The following is a 20,062-nucleotide window of genomic DNA, read 5'->3' as shown; positions in this document are numbered from 1 at the left end:
GTAAAGGTCAGTCAGGTCTTTGCTGATAAAGATGAGGAGGAAAGTTTTCAAATGAAAATAATCACTCTTTGTTTGCATGTGCAAAATGAATATTTTTGTAAAATTTTCAGTTGTTACCCCAAATGTATATTTTTCTCCTGAGTGTGTTCGTGGTCATCTTCATGTCTACAGCAATCTGTAGCTGTTATAAACAACTTCATTGGTTTAACTAACCACCCATTCTGTAGTTGTGGAGTTAAATGGAGAATATTGACTCTGTTTTTCCCCTCATATTTTTACATTTTCATTTTGTGTTTTCAGATTTCTCTTGGCCAGAAACTTGTTCACAACTGTAATTTGCTTTTATAAATATGGTTGGTGGTAAATCAATCTCTAAAATGTTTTCTAAGTTATTTACATTTTAATTAGTTTAAAATGCTTACATGTGAAGATATATATTTAGATTTGGTTCTCCCAAATGATTTAATCAAATAAACTGCTCAAGGTTTGAGACAAAGACTGTACCCTGGATGATTCCCTGAAGACAGGATTAGTTTAGGATAAGAGTGTAATACTTGAGTATGACCCTGGAGCACCTCGCAAGGCCTCTGAGCCCATAGGTCAATTCCATGAGTGAGAAGCAATGATATCTTTGGTTCTCTGAGATTTGAGAGTGGTCAGGTCTCCTAGTCAAACTTCAGAAGTTTCATTGGATAAAGACTTACGACCTTTGTGGGCCTTTCTTAATTGAACTTGCTCAGTTACTTCTCATTTTTGTATGTTAGTGGTCTATGCTAAGTGATTCCATTGTTCTTTCTAGATGAGAAATTTGTTTCCCACAAGATGCATGAAAAGAATTCCATGTCTGTTGCTTTTATGCCTACTGGTCTGACCGTGTAAGGCTGGAAGGCAGCCTTTGCCCCAAGCTTGAATTCTTATAGTTCCTGATGCAGTTGCAGTGGTGTTTTTCTCCAAATCATATCTTTGTGCTAAGGAAGGCATATGACCCCTTGTTCCAGAGTTGTAATCCTGTAGTCTCGTAATGAATAGACCTTTTCTCCCCATTATACCTTATATTACCTGGAATATAATTTAATTCATTTCAAAATTTCTGGGACTATTGCACAGTGTTAAAGAGAAGGTACTTAGAACATATTCCAAAGGTGAATTGCGCGAACCTTACTAGTTTCTACTTTGCTAATAAAGTCTTGGTACAGAGAGTGATTTTTTTTTTAACCTTTTAAGTTTAGCATATCAGACCTAGTATCTTGGGTACATGTATTCATTTAAAATCAAAACATAATCCAAGAGAACACTTTTGATTCACAATGGTTTTATTGAAAGAGGTAAAGGAAAGAGTGTAGCAATTAAAGCAGAATACTTTTGTGTTTCAAGTTCAATGGTAAATTAGTAATTATTATTAATCTTCCAACTTTCCTCCACATCATAATGTTTCCCATGTGGAATAGCTTTGCCTATTGTTAGAATGCCATCAAAGTTGAAACACCTAGACTTCCCTTGCTATTTCTTTCCATAGGCATTGTCAGAAGTACAAGTTAAATATAGAGTATATGGAGAGAAAAAAACTGTATCTCTGAGGAAAAAGTGATTTAGCTATGCCCCATGATTAAATAAATTGTCCACTTTCCCAAAACTCCTGTTAAGATAAATCACTTATATCCAAATGCAAAGGTGGCTCACTCACCTTTTGCTCACAACCTATTTATAAATGAACAGAGGAGATCTGGTCAACCCTAATCACTTATTGCTGCTTTCCTATCATTGCCTTTACCATGAGACTTGCTCTTGTAATTTTGTGATAATTTAAAAACAAATGCACTCATCTCACACACCAGTAAAGTAATGCTCAAAATTCTTCAAGCCAGGCTTCAGCAATACGTGAACCATGAACTTCCAGATGTTCAAGCTGGTTTTAGAAAAGGCAGAGGAACCAGAGACCAAATTGCCAACATCTGCTGGATCATGGAAAAAGCAAGAGAGTTCCAGAAAAACATCTATTTCTGCTTTATTGACTATGACAAAGCCTTTGACTGTGTGGATCATAATAAACTGTGGAAAATTCTGAAAGAGATGGGAATACCAGACCACCTGACCTGCCTCTTAAGAAATTTGTATGCAGGTCAGGAAGCAACAGTTAGAACTGGACATGGAACAACAGACTGGTTCCAAATAGGAAAAGGAGTACATTAAGGCTGTATATTGTCACCCTGCTTTTTTAACTTATATGCAGAGTACATCATGAGAAACGCTGGACTGGAAGAAGCACAAGCTGGAATCAAGATTGCCAGGAGAAATATCAATAACCTCAGATATGCAGATGACACCACCCCTATGGCAGAAAGTGAAGAGGAACTCAAAAGCCTCTTGATGAAGGTGAAAGAGGAGAGTGAAAAAGTTGGCTTAAAGCTCAACATTCAGAAAACGAAGATCATGGCATCTGGTCCCATCACTTCATGCCAAATAGATGGGGAAACAGTGGAAACAGTGTCAGACTGTATTTTGGGGGGCTCCAAAATCACTGCAGATGGTGACTGCAGCCATGAAATTAAAAGACGCTTACTCCTTGGAAGAAAAGTTATGACCAACCTAGATAGCATATTGCAAAGCAGAGACATTACTTTACCAACAAATGTCCGTCTAGTCAAGGCTATGGTTTTTCCAGTGGTCGTGTATGGATGTGAGAGTTGGACTGTGAAGAAAGTTGAGTGCTGAAGAATTGATGCTTTTGAACTGTGGTGTTGGGGAAGACTCTTGAGAGTCTCTTGGACTGCAAAGAGATCCAACCAGTCCATTCTGAAGGAGATCAGCCCTGGGATTTCTTTAGAAGGAATGATGTTAAAGCTGAAACTCCAGTACTTTGGCCACCTCATGTGAAGAGTTGACTTATTGGAAAAGACCCTGATGCTGGGAGGGATTGGGGGCAGGAGGAGAAGGGGACGACAGAGGATGAGATGGCTGGATGGCATCACTGACTCGATGGACATGAGTCTGAGTGAGTGAACTCCGGGAGTTGGTGATGGACAGGGAGGCCTGGCGTGCTGCGACTCATGAGGTCGCAAGGAGTTGGACACGACTGAGGGACTGAACTGAACTGAACTGAACAACAAATGAGTTATTTTCTTTGTTTTTGTTGGGTTTTTTTCTTTTTTTTTTAATTTAATTTTATTTTTAAACTTTACAATATTGTATTGGTTTTGCCAAATATCGAAATGAATCCGCCACAGGTATACATGTGTTCCCCATCCTGAACCCTCCTCCCTCCTCCCTCTCCATACCATCCCTCTGGGTCATCCCAGTGCACCAGCCCCAAGCATCCAGTATCATGCATCGAACCTGGACTGGCGACTCGTTTCATACATGATATTATACATGTTTCAGTGCCATTCTCCCAAATCTTCCCACCCTCTCCCTCTCCCACAGAGTCCATAAGACTGTTCTATACATCAGTGTCTCTTTTGCTGTCTTGTATACAGGGTTATTGTTACCATCTTTCTAAATTCCATATATATGCATTAGTATACTGTATTGGTGTTTTTCTTTCCGGCTTACTTCACTCTGTATAATAGGCTCCAGTTTCATCCACCTCATTAGAACTGATTCAAATGCATTCTTTTTAATGGCTGAGTAATACTCCATTGTGTATATGTACCACTGCTTTCTTATCCATTCATCTGCTGATGGACATCTAGGTTGCTTCCATGTCCTGGCTATTATAAACAGTGCTGCGATGAACATTGGGGTACACGTGTCTCTTTCCCTTCTGGTTTCCTCAGTGTGTATGCCCAGCAGTGGGATTGCTGGATTATAAGGCAGTTCTATTTCCAGTTTTTTAAGGAATCTTCACACTGTTCTCCATAGTGGCTGTACTAGTTTGCATTCCCACCAACAGTGTAAGAGGGTTCCCTTTTCTCCACACCCTCTACAGCATTTATTGCTCGTAGACTTTTGGATTGCAGCCATTCTGACTGGCGTGAAATGGTACCTCATAGTGGTTTTGATTTGCATTTCTCTGATAATGAGTGACGTTGAGCATCTTTTCATGTGTTTGTTAGCCATCTGTATGTCTTCTTTGGAGAAATGTCTATTTAGTTATTTGGCCCATCCTGTGAGTCCCTATGGTTTATATTATGTATCTTTTTTCTTTACACAATTACAGTTGGCCCTTGGACAATGTGAAAGCTAGGGACATCCTCCCTCCATGCAGTTGAAAACCCACATGTAACATTAAAGTTATGTAGGAGAGGTTCTGCACCCCTGGATTAAGTAGTGTGTGTGTGTGTTAGTTGCTCAGTTGTGTCTGACTCTTTGCCACCCTATGGAGTATAGCCCATCAATCTCCTCTGTCCATGGAATTCTCCAGGCAAGAATACCAGAGTGGGTAGCCATTCCCTTCTCCAGGGGATCTTCATGACTCAGGGATCAAACCCGGGTCTTCTGCACTGCAGACAGATTCTTTACCATCTGAACCACAGGGAAGCCTGCCTGAGCATTGTAGTACTTAATATGTATTTATTGAAAAATATCTGTGAATAAATGGACCACATTGTTCAAAGTGTTCATTGTTCAAACTTGTTTAAAAGTCTTTCAGACTCACTAGATGTAATCTAAGAGCAGGGAGCATCTCCTCCATGTGACGCATGGCTACTGTAGCTCTGTGCTACCCAGTTACACATACTCCATGTAGGGATACATGGAGGGTGGGAATCTGTGAACTTCCCTTGGTTAAATTTGAGGTTGAGGTTTACTTTAGTAAAATGACATGTTTTGAGTTTGTTAGATTGTAGATATATTGTTTGTTCATTTATCATTTTTTCACTCATTTATAAAAAAATATTTACAGAGCTCTCATATAACTTTCTAAATCTTGGGAATATAGAGAAGTAAGTAAGAGGGACATGGAGATTAATTATAGTGGAAATGATAGAAAAGTAAAAAATATAAAAATTACCAATGAAAGATAATAAATATTGAAGTGTGATAGCATGATCTCATATATAGAAATATAAAGAGAGCACCAATGGCTGTCTGCTTCACACCAACAAGTCGGGAGAGACTTCTCTGATAAGATGACATTTGAACTAAGCTCTGAAAAACAAGAGGAACCAGCTGTGCAAAGATCAGGAGCAAAGTGTTCTTGAGAAAATAAATTAAAACTACCTATTTACCCACCACTTGGCAATTATCATGATTAACATTTTGATATATATCCTTCATTCGTGCTTGTGAGTTCCTGTTTCTGTATGTCTGTAGATATAAATGGGTTTTACTGTGCAGTTATATTTGCTCTGATCTTTGAGCAATATATTATGAATATTTTACCCCACTAAAAATATTCCTATAATCTACATTTTAATGACAGCATAGAATCCCATTGAATTCAAGTAATATTATGTAATTGGCTTCCCGCATTATTCCCACTTTTATCGTGTATCCATTCTTTTAATACCTTGATTTTTATCTTTGCCCAGTGAGGGCCTCTGAGAGAGAGTGTAGTGAAATAATGAACAACGCAGCCTGCAGTTTCAGCCTGCCTAAGTTTTGACCTGGCTCTGCCATTTATCAGCCATATGAACTTGGGCAAGTTACATAACCTGCGACTTCCTGTAAAATAAGCATCATAACAGCACCTTCCTCATAGCATCAGATGGGGACAGTTTCATTGAGATAATAGTCAAATATTGTACAGAGAAATGCTTGGCACCACTTAGCATCTCACTCTCTGTGAGCCACTATTTTTAGATTCTGGGGACCTGGGTAGAGAATAAGATATATTATATTAGCTACTATTCTAATTGTGAGAGAAGTCTGTGATCCATTCAAGAAGAAAAAAAAGAACTGCAAGTAAGTTTATCTGAGGTCAAATTGTGTCAAACTGATTGAATGTATAGATTTTCATGACCCATGAAGTTTGTGGTTTCATTTCCTAGGAAGGTGCAAAGAGTTGCAGACTTGTTGCTGGGCCCGATATTTGTACATTGATAAAGTACTTGTTTATCTTTTATTCACTGAGGTCTCAGTGTGAAGCTAGAGTGCAAGATTTCAGTTTTTAGCTTGAGGTCGTACGGTAAGCCACTATTACGTGTCTGCAGAAATGCCAGATAGTGCAAGCCATAAGGAAAGTACACACAAATGAAATGTGATTGGGAATTAAAAAATCGAAGATGTTGTGACCTTTGCAACTCTCGGCCACCACATTGCCCTTAGCCTGAGTGTTCTTAAGCTTAGGTTCCCGTAATGGGCTTCATGAATTTGTCATCCTCCTTAACTTGTTGATATCCTATAATCAGAATGTCAGTTGATGATCATACAAAGGAAATAAAAGAGGTTTCCAAGAATACCTAAATTGTTCCCAATCTCAAGTTATAATGATAGCGTGATACATCCATTACATTGAATTTGTTTTTTACTTAGATCTAAGGAAGCCTTAAAAAGGTCTGTAATGTTCTTATAACCCCTAAGTCCAAATTAATACTTTGCATGTGTGTACATCTGGGGTTTTTCTCAGAAGAGGTTAAATAACATTAATCATATTTTCAAATATATCTAGGAACCAAAACTGGTAATGACCACTCATCTAGGTTGCTGGACTGCTCCAGAAGCTGCAGCCAAACTCCTGTGAACCTTGCTTCTAGGATTGCCCTTACATTGGGTCCCCAGAAACTTGTGTTCCTGACTTATACTGCAAATAAAGAGATATTGGTTTCCTTGAACTTCTGTCTCTCAGAGCTGGATATCTACACGTTTGTTGCCAGAACTCCCTAATTGCACATATTTTCTTGTATTTCTTTTCTTTTTCTGTTTGCTTTTATGTCTGCTGACCACAATAAAAAACCCACTTAGATTAAGATTTTGTATTTTTGGCAACATTTAACATACTTTATTCAGGCATGATTTTATTTCTTACTCCATAAAACAGTCCAAACCCCTGTCATTACCCTGGCTGAGTTAATTTCTTCATTTGGGCTACCAGAAAATTTTGTACTTCTATTGGACACATTCTACTTGAAAATTTCCTAGGATCCCCATAAAACCCTGAACTCTTTAAGAAAGGTTATTTATTTTTATCTCGCCACCATCAGCACCCAAATTCATGCCTGAACAAGTATATATTATCTGAGTGGCCGTATAAGATTATTACTCTCAAGGTGTCCTTGACAATATTGCATGAACATTATGTGGCCTCTTCTTTGTGAAAGTAAACTAAAAAAAAAAAGTCTTCTTAGCCACAGCAACTGATGTAGATGACTGTGTATCTATCCATTTTTGTGCTGAATGCCCATAGAAATATTTATGATACCCTTGTCATTAGTTTGCAGAAACCATGGCATATATTTTGTGTACTAACCTCAACATTAGTTTAATTTTATATTTCTTATCATCCGTTCCCCTTTGCCTTGATTTCCTTGTCTCTCTTAATAAATATTACTAGCATGCATAGATAAGCCATTTTAAATCGGCTTGGTATAAGGAAGGTATAAGGTATGGTATAAAAATATATATATGAATACATACATGTATGTAGTCTGTAATAATTCTAATTCCCAGCCATTTCTCTACAGTTCACAATTTTATGCATATTTGATGGAAACTATTGAGTAGTTTCTACTTTAGTAGGTTGACTTGAGGTCCTGGTCCTTCTTTTCCCCAAGAAAACTCAACTTTTTGCAATCCAAGCCAAGATTTTGACAAAATTTAACTTTACAAAGAAATGAAATGGGAAACGGCGGCATTTTATAATGCCAGGATACACAGTGCTATATATCCATTACCAAATATTCCTGCTCTACAAGTTAGTGGTTCTTGGACCAGCAGAGAGACAGCCCATCCAGACTTACTAAAATTGAATCTGCACTTTAAGAAATCCCCAGGATATTTGTACACACATAAAAAATTTGAAAAGTACTGATCTGCATGATCTTATGGATGACAAATTCCATTTTAAATGTTGAAAATACAAACTTTATAACTGAGATGGAGCAGAAGTTTAGTACAATGTAAAAAATAAAAACTAACTTGAACTTAGATTTGTATTTGAGTCCTGACTCTGTTTCCTGTTTTCATTTAAGGAACTTAACTAGTATTTACCTCCTTTTTTTTGTCAACCACATGTGGGGGTGATGAGTATACAAGGATGAGTGAGATGGAACCTCTGGTCTCATGGAGCTAAGTCTGTAATCCTGAGCATATCTGCGAAAAGATGGTGGATTAAACAAACCTCCAGTTTCACTCTCCCCCAGACTCTACTAAACCTGCTGTAAAGGAATTTTTGTTTGTCTCTAAAGATCAACATATGAGGGACATGGGGAGAATGAGATAGGAGAGGACAGCAAATGCGATTTTGAAAGCTGTAAAGGAGATGGATGAGTGAAGCTGATTTCAGTTTGGTTCAGTCGCTCAGTCATGTCCGACTTTTTGCAACCCCATGGACTGCAGCACACCAGGCTTCCCTGTCCATCACCAACTCCTGGAGTTTACTCAAACTCATGTTTATTGAGCCGGTGATGCCATCCAACCATCTCATCCTGTTGGCCCCTTCTCCTCCTGCCTTCAATCTTGCCCAGCATCAGGGTCTTTTCCAATGAGTCAGTTCTTCACATCAGGTAGACAAAGTATTGGCGTTTCAGCTTCAGCATCAGTCCTTCCAATGAATATTCAGGACTGGTTTCCTTTAGGATGGACTGACTGGATCTCTTTGCTGTCCAAGGCACTCTCAAGAGTTTTTTCCAACACCACAGTTCAAAAGCATCAATTCTTTGGTGCTCAGCTTTCTTTATAGTCCAACTCTCACATCCATACATGACTGCTGGAAAAACCGTACTTTGACTAGATGGACCTTTGTTGGCAAAGTAATGTCTCTGCTTTTTAACATGCTGTCTAAAGCGCTTGCTCCTTGGAAGAAAAGTTATGACCATCCTAGAGGGGGAGGAGAAGGGGATGACAGAGAATAAGATAGTTGGATGCCATCACCAACTCGATGGACATGAGTTTGAGTAAGCTCCAGGAGTTGGTGATGGACAGGGAAGCCTGGTGTGTTGCAGTCCATCAAGTTGCAAAGAGTTGGACATGACTGTGTAACTGAAATGAACTGAACTGACTGAAATTGGGCATAACTTTTTTCCAAGGAGTAAGTATCTTTTAATTTCATGGCTGCGGTCACCATCTGCTGTGATTTTGGAGGCCCCCCCCCCCCAAAAAAAAAATAAAGTCTGTCACTGTTTCCATTGCTTCCCCATCTATTTGCCATGAAGTGATGGGACCGGATGCCATGATCTTAGTTTTCTGAATTTTGAGCTTTAAGCTAACTTTTTCACTCTCCTCTTTTACTTTCATCAAGAGGCTTTTTAGTTCTTCTTCACTTTCTGCCATAAGGGTGGTGTCATCTGCATATCTGAGGTTATTGATATTTCTCCTGGCCATCTTGATTCCAGCTTGTGCTTCATCCAGCCCAGCGTTTCTCATGATGTCCTCTGCATATAAGTTAAATAAGCAGGGTGACAATATACAGCCTTAACGGACTCCTTTACCTATTTGGAACCAGTCTGTTGTTCCATGTCCAGTTCTAACTCTTGCTTCCTGGTCTACATACAGTTATCTCAGGAGGCAGGTCAAGTGGTCTGGTATTCCCATCTCTATATGAATTTTCCACAGTTTTTTGTGACGAAACTGATTTAGCAGACATGAAAATTCTGAAGCCTAAGCCGTTAACAAGGAAACATGAGAAACAAGCTAAGTCTTCTTACAAACTGTTCAGGAATTGGCAGCACCATATACCACTGAAAGTAGGGGAAAGATTAAGGTTGAGGTGAAGGAGCAACTGAAATAAGAAAACGTGTTTGAATGATGTGAAAAGTGAGTTAAATCCCTAGATCCCTTCCTCTCTGCATGCCTCTGGCTGACTCTCCTTGACTAAACTAAGCAAAATAATTTGATTTCATTCTCTGGAGAAATTAAAACAGGGTCTTTGTACTAGGGGTTACCAAATACAGCTGAGGGTCAGATACATAATATTTGCATATTAAATAGCAAGACCCCAACCTTAGACCTCATTTTCCACTGAGACTCCAGTGTATTTACAACAAGATTTTATCCTCTAGTCAGAATAATGTGCAACTCTTTCCTGGGGACTATAACTAACGTACAAGGAAAGATCTAAGAAAAGGAGGGAGCATCATAAAATAAATATCTGTGAGTCCATACTGACATAAATAAGTAATTGAGTAAATAAATAATTGTGGGAAGAGACAAATCTCCTGTGCAGAAGTACTCTAAAATGATCTATGTAGATTCTGTGCCTTCAAGAGGTGGAGAATAACTCCCTACTCCTTAAGCACGGGCTGCTCATAATGACTTCCTTCCAAAGAGGAGACTATAGGAAGTGAAAAGAAAACAAGTAATTGTAAAGTGGATAAACCCGACATCACTGCTTCGGCCAGGTGATCAAGGTCAGTGTCAACATTGACAAGTCATGTTGACGGTATGGACCTTTCTTAATATGCAGTTACAAAAGTGGCTTTCTACCGCCATAGTTTCCTTCTCAAAATTTACAGCTCCAGGATAATCAGGAGAAAAACATCTGACAAATTCCAGTAGAGAGACATTCTGTAAAATACCTAATATTCCTCAAAACTAGCAAAGACATTAAAACCAAAGAAAGTCTGGGAAAATTTCACAGCCAAGAGGAGCCTAAACAGACATGACAACTAATGTGGTCTCCTGTGTGTGATCTAGAAGACGAAAAGGATAGTTGGCAAATCTAAGAAAATATGAATAATGTATGGACTTTGGTTAATAATAATAATGTATCAATATTGTCCCATTAATTGTGACAAATATATCATACTAATGTAATATGTTAATAATGAGAACTATTGGTGTGGAGTTTATGGCACGTCTATACTGACTTTGTAATTTTTCTGTACATGTAAAATTGCTAAAATATAAATCTTATTTTTAAAATAATGGCCAAATTAATTATCAGGGAAAATAGGCTTTCTTGGAAGAACAGCACAGCCAGACCATCCTGCCCTAACTTTTCAGTCAGGAGTCCCACTCACACTCAGAATTCCCAATCATCACTTTGTAATTCATTACTGAAATTTCATTCATTTTAACACCTCAGTATTTTAGGTATTACCAGAGCTTCTCTGGTGGCTCAGGCAGTAAAGAATCTGCCTGCGATATGGGAGACCCAGGTTTGACCCCTGGGTCAGGAAGACCTCCTGGAGAAGGGAATGGCTGCAAACTCCAGTATTCTTGCCTGGAGAATTCCATGGACAGAGGAGTCTTGCTGTCTACAGTCCACGGGGTCACAAAGAGTCAGACACGATTGATTGACTAACACTTGCCTTATTAGTCCATATGAATCTAATATTTGATTATCCTTCACTGTGTAAAAATTATCCAAATCTTCATTTCCAAAAACAGCACTACTTTATCATATCTCAAAATCTAGGAATTTAGCCAGAGTGTTGACTAGATGAGTTTTCTGTTTCATGTGGTGTTGACCAAGGTTGCTCCATGCTATTTAGCCCACAACTGAGCCAAGGTGAGCTCCACTCACTCATCTGGCACCTTGACAGGATGACTAGAAAGGCAGGCTCAGCTACATTTTTGGCCAGTGTACCTGTACACAGACTCTCCAGCATGTTGGTCTCATGGTAATCAGACTTCTGACTGGGATCCAAGAGAGAGTCTTCTGAGAACTCACTGTATTGTTTTATTTGAAATATGAATAACATATGAAGATTTGTTATTGTTGTTAGTTGCTGAGTCACGTCAGACTCTTTAGCAGTCCCATAGACTGTAGAGATTACCAAACATCTGAAGAATGCTTCTAATACCAAAGTGCATGCTAAGTCGCTTCAGTCGTGTCTGACTCTTTGCAACCTCATTGACTGTAGCCCACAAGACTTCTCTGTCCATGGGATTCTCCAAGCAGGAATACTAGAGTGGGTTGCCATTTCCTTCTCTAGTGGATCTTCCCCAATACCAAAGAGAGAAACCAAAAGAAACAAATAGATAAGGCAGTTTGAGGGAAAGAGGATTTGAACAGTAGAAACCTTTAAATATTATTGATATTCTTAAACAAGAGGAGATATCACATTCATACACAAGAGGTCTGGGAAATTTGAAAGAAGATGGTAGAAGTGAAAAACTCAATAAATGTACTGACATTAAGAGCAGAGACAATCATACAGGAAGTATAGGCAAAAGACAAAAACATGGAAAATAGAAAGGAGAAACTAATTACATTGCAGGCCCAGTCCAGGACACCTACTATTCAAATAGTAGTAACTACAGGAAAGGAAAGAGATAAAAAGGAAGGGAGGAAATCATCAATGACATAGTTTAATAAAAATTTCCTGAGCTGAAGTATATGAATTTCCAGCCTGAAAGAGTTTCAAGGCACTTTACTTTGAACTTTCAGAACATTGGGACAAAGAAGAACTAAAACATCCAAGTAGGAAAAAGAACAGAAAAGCAAGTCATGTTCAAAGGAAAAGATAATCAAAGTGATTTTGGACTTCTCAATAGCGAAACTGGGATTTAGAATTCAGTGGGAAATATCTTCAAAATTCTGGAGGAAAATGATTTCTGATCTAGAGCTCTCTACTCAACAAAGCTGATTTTTTTTTTTTAAACACATTTGGTCACATTTGTTAATTACATTTGTGATGTATAAAATAATATACATGTTACATATCTTAATCAAAAAGTTACTAGAGGACGTTTTCCATGAAAATGACTAAATAAACAGAAAATGAGAAAAATATGGACTAGAGGAGATAGAGCCTGAGCCCAGGACAGAAACAGAATATCAACATGGTTATAGTCCTGCAGTGAATGTAGAAAGTAAACAGTTTAGAATGGACTAGACACCATTCCTAGCCCCATTTATTAACTCAGATTTCTTGAACAACGTACTTGACCTATTTGTGACCATTTTCCTTTTCTGTACAGTGAGATAATCAAGAGTATCTGTCTTACAAAGGCTGTGAGAATTAAAGCTAGTAATACATATAGTTGAGCAGTGCCTGGCACAGAATAAGTGCTCAACAATATTGGCTTAAAAGCAATTTATTGGCTGCTTCTGGCTGTGTTTCCCATTCAGGTTCTATTAAAACTAACATAAATGTATTGGCTTATTTTAAGAAAAAATAAGTCTCCAAATGCAAGCTATACTATTTCTATTGTATCAGTTTATAGAATTGGAGCAAGACTAAAAATTCCATTTAAAATGTTTCCAAAAATCTTCAAAACCTGCAAACAATTATAAAGAGATGGATAATAAACAAAACAATTCCTTCCACTTCATAAAATACTACTGAAAAGCACCTATATTTGCAAGTTATTCTAGATACTAAAAGTAGGGCTTCTCAACTGTTAACCCAGAGGCATAAAATAAAAGGAAAACATAATAAAATATAGGGACTCTGCACCCCACTGACATAATAACTGAACTAAATAGACAAAGAGTGCCAGGTTCCTAACTTTATGGCCCACCTGGAGAAAAGATCCAAAATGAAGGCAGACCATTGGAGTCTGAAATCTACCTGAGGGGTTCACTTTCAGTGTTTGCATTGTATGACTTATTTGATGAGTATTGTAAGACTATAAAATTTGAGAGTATTACTGTTAGGGTTTTATAAAAGCAGAGTTATTTCTCTTAAATACATGAGTGTAAAAAGTGGTACTACTGCTTTCTTAAGTGTCTGCTTTTATTACATCTCAGGATTTTATGATTCCCAGAGATCTCTGGTTTCCTAATAGCAGTCCCTAAGGCAGTAGAAAAAGTGCATTTCTGGAATGCATATATTTTGTGAAATGAGGGATAGTATAATGAACAGACTCACACACAAACAGGAATAAAGTCTTCTCTTTCTACCTTCTTCCTGACATCCCATGCACTGTCCAAGATTGCTCTGGGCACTGCTTCCAGCCTATTCTTCCAAAAAGGTGACCCAGCATGGAGAACTTTGTGACACGTGTTAAAGACAAAAGAAAACAGAAAACAGAAAATAGTATTTGGGTTATACGGCTTCCCAGGTAGCCGTATAACTTCTCTGACTAGTGTCAGAGAAGTCAACTGCGAATGTAGGAGACGCAGGTTTGATCCTTGGGTAGGAAAGATCCCCTGGAGGAGGAAATGGCAACCCACCCTAGAATTCTTGCCTGGGAAATCTCATAGATGGAAGGACCTTGCGGGTTACAACCACGGAGCTGCAAAGAGCTGGACACAATTGAGCTGCTGAACACAAAACAGTATTCAGGTTATTGCAGTCAGAGGGAGGGAAGGGAATCAGGGTTTAATGGAGGCAGAGTGAGTGAGTGAAGTCACTCAGTCGTGTCGGACTCTTTGCAACCCGATGGACTGTAGCCTACAAGGCTCCTCTGTCCATGGAATTTTCCAGGCAAGAGGACTGGAGTGGGTTGCCATTTCCTTCTCCAGGAGATCTTCCCGACCCAGGGATCAAACCCAAGTCTCCCGCATTGCAGGCAGAGGCTTTACCATCTGAGCCATCAGGGAAGTCCCTTAATGGAGGCAGGGACTCATCAAATCGGAGCCTTATGGAAGTCGTGAGGAAGGATGGAGATGAGTCTTAATCCATAAGATCTCAGGGCACCAGGGTCCCTTGTGGTTATCCATTGCCTGGAACACAAACCTGGGGGTTGGGGGTTTCCCAAACATTCTTGCTTTCTGGGAGCACAGGGCTTAAATAAAGTTCAATATCTTTCATATGATCCTTAACTCCTTTCTTTCTTCTGATTTAAAAGGTCAGCTCAGTAATTTACACCTCAATCAGTGTTTTCCTCAGAGTGGTTGTTCCTGGGTCTCGTCTCATTGTTCCCTGTATCTTGCAATTACTGACCCACTTGATTCAGAAACAAAATAGTCTCATATACCATCCTTCTTTATTCCATTTTTGTGGTTAGTAAATATAATAATAACAACAGAAATAGTAATAACAACAACCATGACAACACCAACAATACTATGTAACAATTATTGATCATTCCCCATTTACCAGGTAATACTCTAAGGTCTTTACATGGAATGATCTAGTAAGCCCCCAAAACATTCTAATGGGGATACTGAGACTCAGAGAGTTGAAACAATTTGCCTAAATTTTTATAGCTGATGTTTTGTAGAGCTGAGATTTGAACTTCCTTTCTACACGGTCCGATTACACTAGACTGACTTTGGAACCTCACATCACGCAGCAATAAACACACCATAGGGACACAGTCCAACATTAGTTAGGAACAGCCTAGGAGCCACTTACAAATCCTGAGAGTGGAGTGAGGGAGAGTCATTGCTGGTTTACAGAAGCAACTCTCTCAACTAAATTTAATTTTACCAAGCACAGTGAGTTATGAGAGTCTAGCCCCATAAGTGGAGAAGGCAATGGCACCCCAGTCCAGTACTCTTGCCTGGAAAATCTCATGAACGGAGGAGCCTGGTAGGCTACAGTCCATGGGGTCGCGAAGAGTCAGACATGACTGAGCGACTTCACTTTCACTTTTCACTTTCATGCATTGGAGAAGGAAATAGCAACCCACTCCAGTGTTCTTGCCTGGAGAATCCCAGGGACTGGGGAGTCTGGTGGGCTGCTGTCTATGGGGTCACACAGAGTCGGACACGACTAAAGCGACTTAGCAGCAGCAGCAGCAGCAGCCCCATAAGTGGTGGAATGCACAAGCATTGATGTGAGTTGTCCCAGAATTTTTATTTTATGGGAACACCTTGAAGAGCTACTTGGTAAGTAGATAAGAGGGAAATTAATTTATTCAGTGATTAACATGCACTATGTGTCTAATACAGTAAAGCAAGTTTACAGATATATGCATTTATTTAAGTGTATAAATAGATAAAATGTAAGCTCAATGTAATTCCAGTTAAACAGATGTGTGACTTGGAGTATGACTTTAATCATAAACCATCAGAGATAAACAGTTGTCAATATTCTGACTATTTTTGTCTATATTGTATTTTTTAACTTTTAATGCCAAACACATGTTATTTTATAATCATAAAGCATACAGTGAAAATATTTATAAATTTCTAGTTTTTTCTACCCAATCTCATTTACTTATCTTTCAAGTTTGCTGTTTTACTGAGGGAAGTGGGGTGGTGTAGGACAGAAGATGAAGAGAGAGAGCATGACTTAACATTTCTGAATACAATATTTTTATTTCTCTTCTATATATCTTTTGTATTTAGAAAGGTCATTCTGAATTTTTATAGAAGAATTTCCTTTGATTTTTTACATCAGCACTTTTATCTGATTCTCTAATAGTTGCTCCGCAGCTTTTCTGTCTTTCTCCACTTTTTCTGTTCCTCACACTTTCTCACAGTTTGTGGGTGCACCTTTCCGTCTCAAGCACACTCTCTCATGTTTTTCTTATGTTTTGTTGTAGATATAGTCTTTTATCTGCCTGAGTACACTAAATTGATTAATTAATCAAAATTTACCCAAAAAGGTATCTGGCCACTAGAATTCCAGAAGCTGGAACTCATGGAAAGTGAAAGTGTTAGTTACTCAGTGGTGTCCAACTCTTTGGGACCCTGTAGACTGTAGCCTGCCAGACTCCTCTGTCCATGTAATTCTCTAGGCAAGAATACTGGTGTGGGTAGCCAGCCCCCTCTCCAGGGCATCTTCCTGACCCAGGGATTGAACTTCGGTCTCCTACATTGCAGGCAGATTCTCTACCATTTGAGCCACCAGGGAAGCTCATTAGTTGTTAGGAAAATGTTTCAGAATCTTCTGTCAGAGGCTCAAATTATCTGGGTGTGTATGTAACATGGAAACTCATATTTAAAATATCAAAAGCTAAAGTCATGACAGCCATTTTGGTATTGATTGATCAAAATGTGAAAAGAACATTTCACTTGAAGCAATTATTTGTAAATACAATAGTTTGTAAATTTCTGTTACTGAAATGGCCTGCAGGAAGTAGAAGAGAAATACAGATGTAGATGATGTAGATATTGTGGAGTCTAGTCCAGGAAGTTGAAAAAGGGTTCCTTAGAGAGACAAGCATAGGTAACTCCTCTGATGTTTCCCTTCTCAAACCAGATTATCTCCTGCCTTCCTTCTCTAATAACTAACAATCCCAAGAGTTCCCAAAACCACCTTATAGTTTCCACCAGATGCATCCTTTCTAATTACAGACTTCCTAGGCTGATTCCAGTGTTTCTGAAAACTTAAAGCTAGTATGAACCACGGATCAAAAGATCCATCCATTAAAATACTAAAAAATTGAGTAGAGATTATAACACTTAATTGTAAAATAGTGATTGTTTCTCAGACTGTGAGCCATTCTAACTCTTAGCTCTTTTATTATAGTCATCTGGATACTCACTGCCCATCCCATGCCCCTCCTTTGAGTTCTAAGAATGTGGTGGGTCTGTGTGTACAAAGTCGCTTCAGTCATGTTTCACTCTATGGACTGTAGCCTTCCAGGCTCCTCTGTCCATGGAATACTCCAGACAAGAATACTGAATCGAGTTGCCATGCCCTCCTCCAGGGGATCTTCCCGACCCAGGGATGGAACCTGCATCTCCTGAGACTCCTGCATTGCAGGCAGATTCTTTACCGCTGAGCCAACAGGGAAGCCCAATGATGTGCTAGCCATTTTAAACTAAGTAGTCAGGTTGAGCTCTGTTCTCCTCTCCTAGTCGGCCCTCAATCATACATTTTAGTCTTTTGTTAAGATGCTTGTATTTGCATATTCTCTATCACTAAAAGAGTGATTGGTTTTGCTCTGTCATGGTTCCAGGATCTACATTTCTACAGCCTATCACAATCCTAATCGTGAACTCCATTGTTAAAAGCATTTGTAGACCTCTACTTTTTCTGTGTTAGCTATTCAGCAATCCATGTTAGAATGCAACTTTCTATTTTGTTATCCAGCTATGGAAATCTTATTACTGCAAGAAGCAGGTCTCATCATGGGCACATGGCTTCTGTCCAGATAAGTCCCACTGAGTAATTATCTTTCACAGACTGGTGGAAAAGCTGCCTTGTATTATCTAAACCTGCTATTCCTCTCCCTATCTTTGCCACTGAAAATTCAGTGCTAGTTAGCAGAACTAGAGTAGCTTTTACAAGCTGCCAACTCGTTGCTAGAGTCTGCTTGATTTTGCACCAACATTCATTACAGAGACCACCTCAACTTCACTGAAAACACAGCCAGCCGATATACCTTTTCCATTAGAAAACTCTTATCAGGAGAGTAGTTAAAAAAAAAAAGCAGAGTGAATGTCATTACCTAAATTAATTGAAAAATTAGCAGAATTAATGAAACAGAAAGGAAATAGTCTTGCAAATAACACACTATATGAAATTTTCATAACCTTTGGCAAAAAAAAAATGATGTTAAATTGCGGAGAGAAGGGAGGGAAAAAAAAGAACCAGCTACTAAGATCATAAGCTGTATCACTTTGTGAAAATCTAGTTTTACCTAGGATATTATAGTTACCAGCTTCGAAGCATAGGCATTTTGAAATCAGCATTTTATTAAGTGATTCTAAATAAATTGTGGACGCTCTAATGGCCTTGATGAAAATGAAGAATTAACTCCTGTCTTAGTGCAGATTCATGAACCCACAAGTATCAGGAATTGCTTTCTGTTTGGTGCCAGTCAGAGGGAATAAAACTTCATATTGATCAAAGGAAGACAGTTACTACCTGTGCTACCATTTGTCAATGAGGATGCCTGCTTGACTGTACAGCAGCTCACAGCCAACTGTCCTACAGTCAGCTCCAGAACTGTTTCTATTGAGAGGCATGCGTCCAGCAGTTAGTAGACTGTGTGAGAAGCTGGGAGGTCTTTGTGGCAGTTAGTCCTCTCACATCACGCTTCTACTGTGGCCGGGACAGAGTCTCAAAGGATCGGCCGGGGATACTTGTTCTTTACCCTGACTGTGTATCACTCAGTTCAATTGCTCAGTCATGTCCAAATTTTTGCGATCCCATGGACTACAGCACGAGAGGCTGCCCTGTCCATCACCAACACCCAAAGCTTACTCAAACTCATGTCCATCGAGTTGGTGATGCCATCCAACCATCTCATCCTCTGTTGGCCCCTTCTCCTTCTGCCTTCAATCTATCCCAGCATCAGGGTCTTTTCCAGTGAGTCAGTTCTGTGCATCAGGTGGCCAAAGCATTGAAGTTTCAGCTTCAGCATCAGTCCTTCCAATGAATATTCAGGACTGATTTCCTTCAGGATGGACTGGTTGGATCTCCTTTCAGTCCAAGGGACTCTCAAGAGTCTTCTCAAACACCACGTTTAGAAGTATTAATTCTTCAGCGCTCAGCTTTCTTTATACTCCAACTCTCACATCCATACGTGGCTACTGGAAAAACCATTGCTTTGACTAGACGGACCTTTGTTGGCAAAGTAATATCTCTGCTTTATAATATGCTGTCTAGGTTGGCCATAACTTTTCTTCCAAGGAGCAAGCATCTTTTAATTTCATGGCTGCAGTCACCAATGGCACCCCACTCTAGTACTCTTGCCTGGAAAATCCCATGGACTGAGGAGCCTGGTAGGCTGCAGTCCATGGGGTCGCTAAGAGTTGGACACAACTGAGCGATTTCACTTTCACTTTTCACTTTCATGCATTGGAGAAGGAAATGGCAACCCACTCCAGTGTTCTTGCCTGGAGAATCCCAGGGACGGGGGAGCCTGGTGGGCTGCCGTCTATGGGGTCACACAGAGTCGGACACGACTGAAGCGACTTAGCAGTAGCAGCAGTCACCATCTACAGTGATGTTGGAGCCCCCAAAAATAAAGTCAGTCACTGTTTCCACTGTTTCCCCATCTATTTGCCATGAAGTGATGGGACCGGATGCCATGATCTTACTTTTCTGAATGTTGGGTTTTAAGTCAACTCTTTCACTCTCCTCTTTCACTTTCATCAAGAGGGTTTTTAGTTCTTCTTTGCTTTCTGCCTTAAGGGTGGTGTCATCTGCATATCTGAGGTTATTGATATTTCTCCTGCAATCTTGATTCCAGCGTGTGCTTCATCCAGCCCGGCACATTTTGCATTATATAC

General features: G+C 39.3%; 1 protein-coding gene across 2 annotated transcripts in view; it reads left to right on the top strand.

Moving 5' to 3' along the window:
- Positions 1-20,062, top strand: part of LSAMP (limbic system associated membrane protein) — a 711,567-nt gene that overhangs the window by 353,265 nt on the left and 338,240 nt on the right. The window lies entirely within an intron of this gene.

The sequence above is a fragment of the Bos mutus genome, chromosome 1 (assembly GCF_027580195.1).
Source record: "Bos mutus isolate GX-2022 chromosome 1, NWIPB_WYAK_1.1, whole genome shotgun sequence".
Classification (NCBI taxonomy): Eukaryota; Metazoa; Chordata; class Mammalia; order Artiodactyla; family Bovidae; genus Bos; species Bos mutus.
The sequence above is the reverse complement of the archived record's forward strand: the minus strand, read 5'-3'. Positions and strand labels throughout refer to the sequence as shown.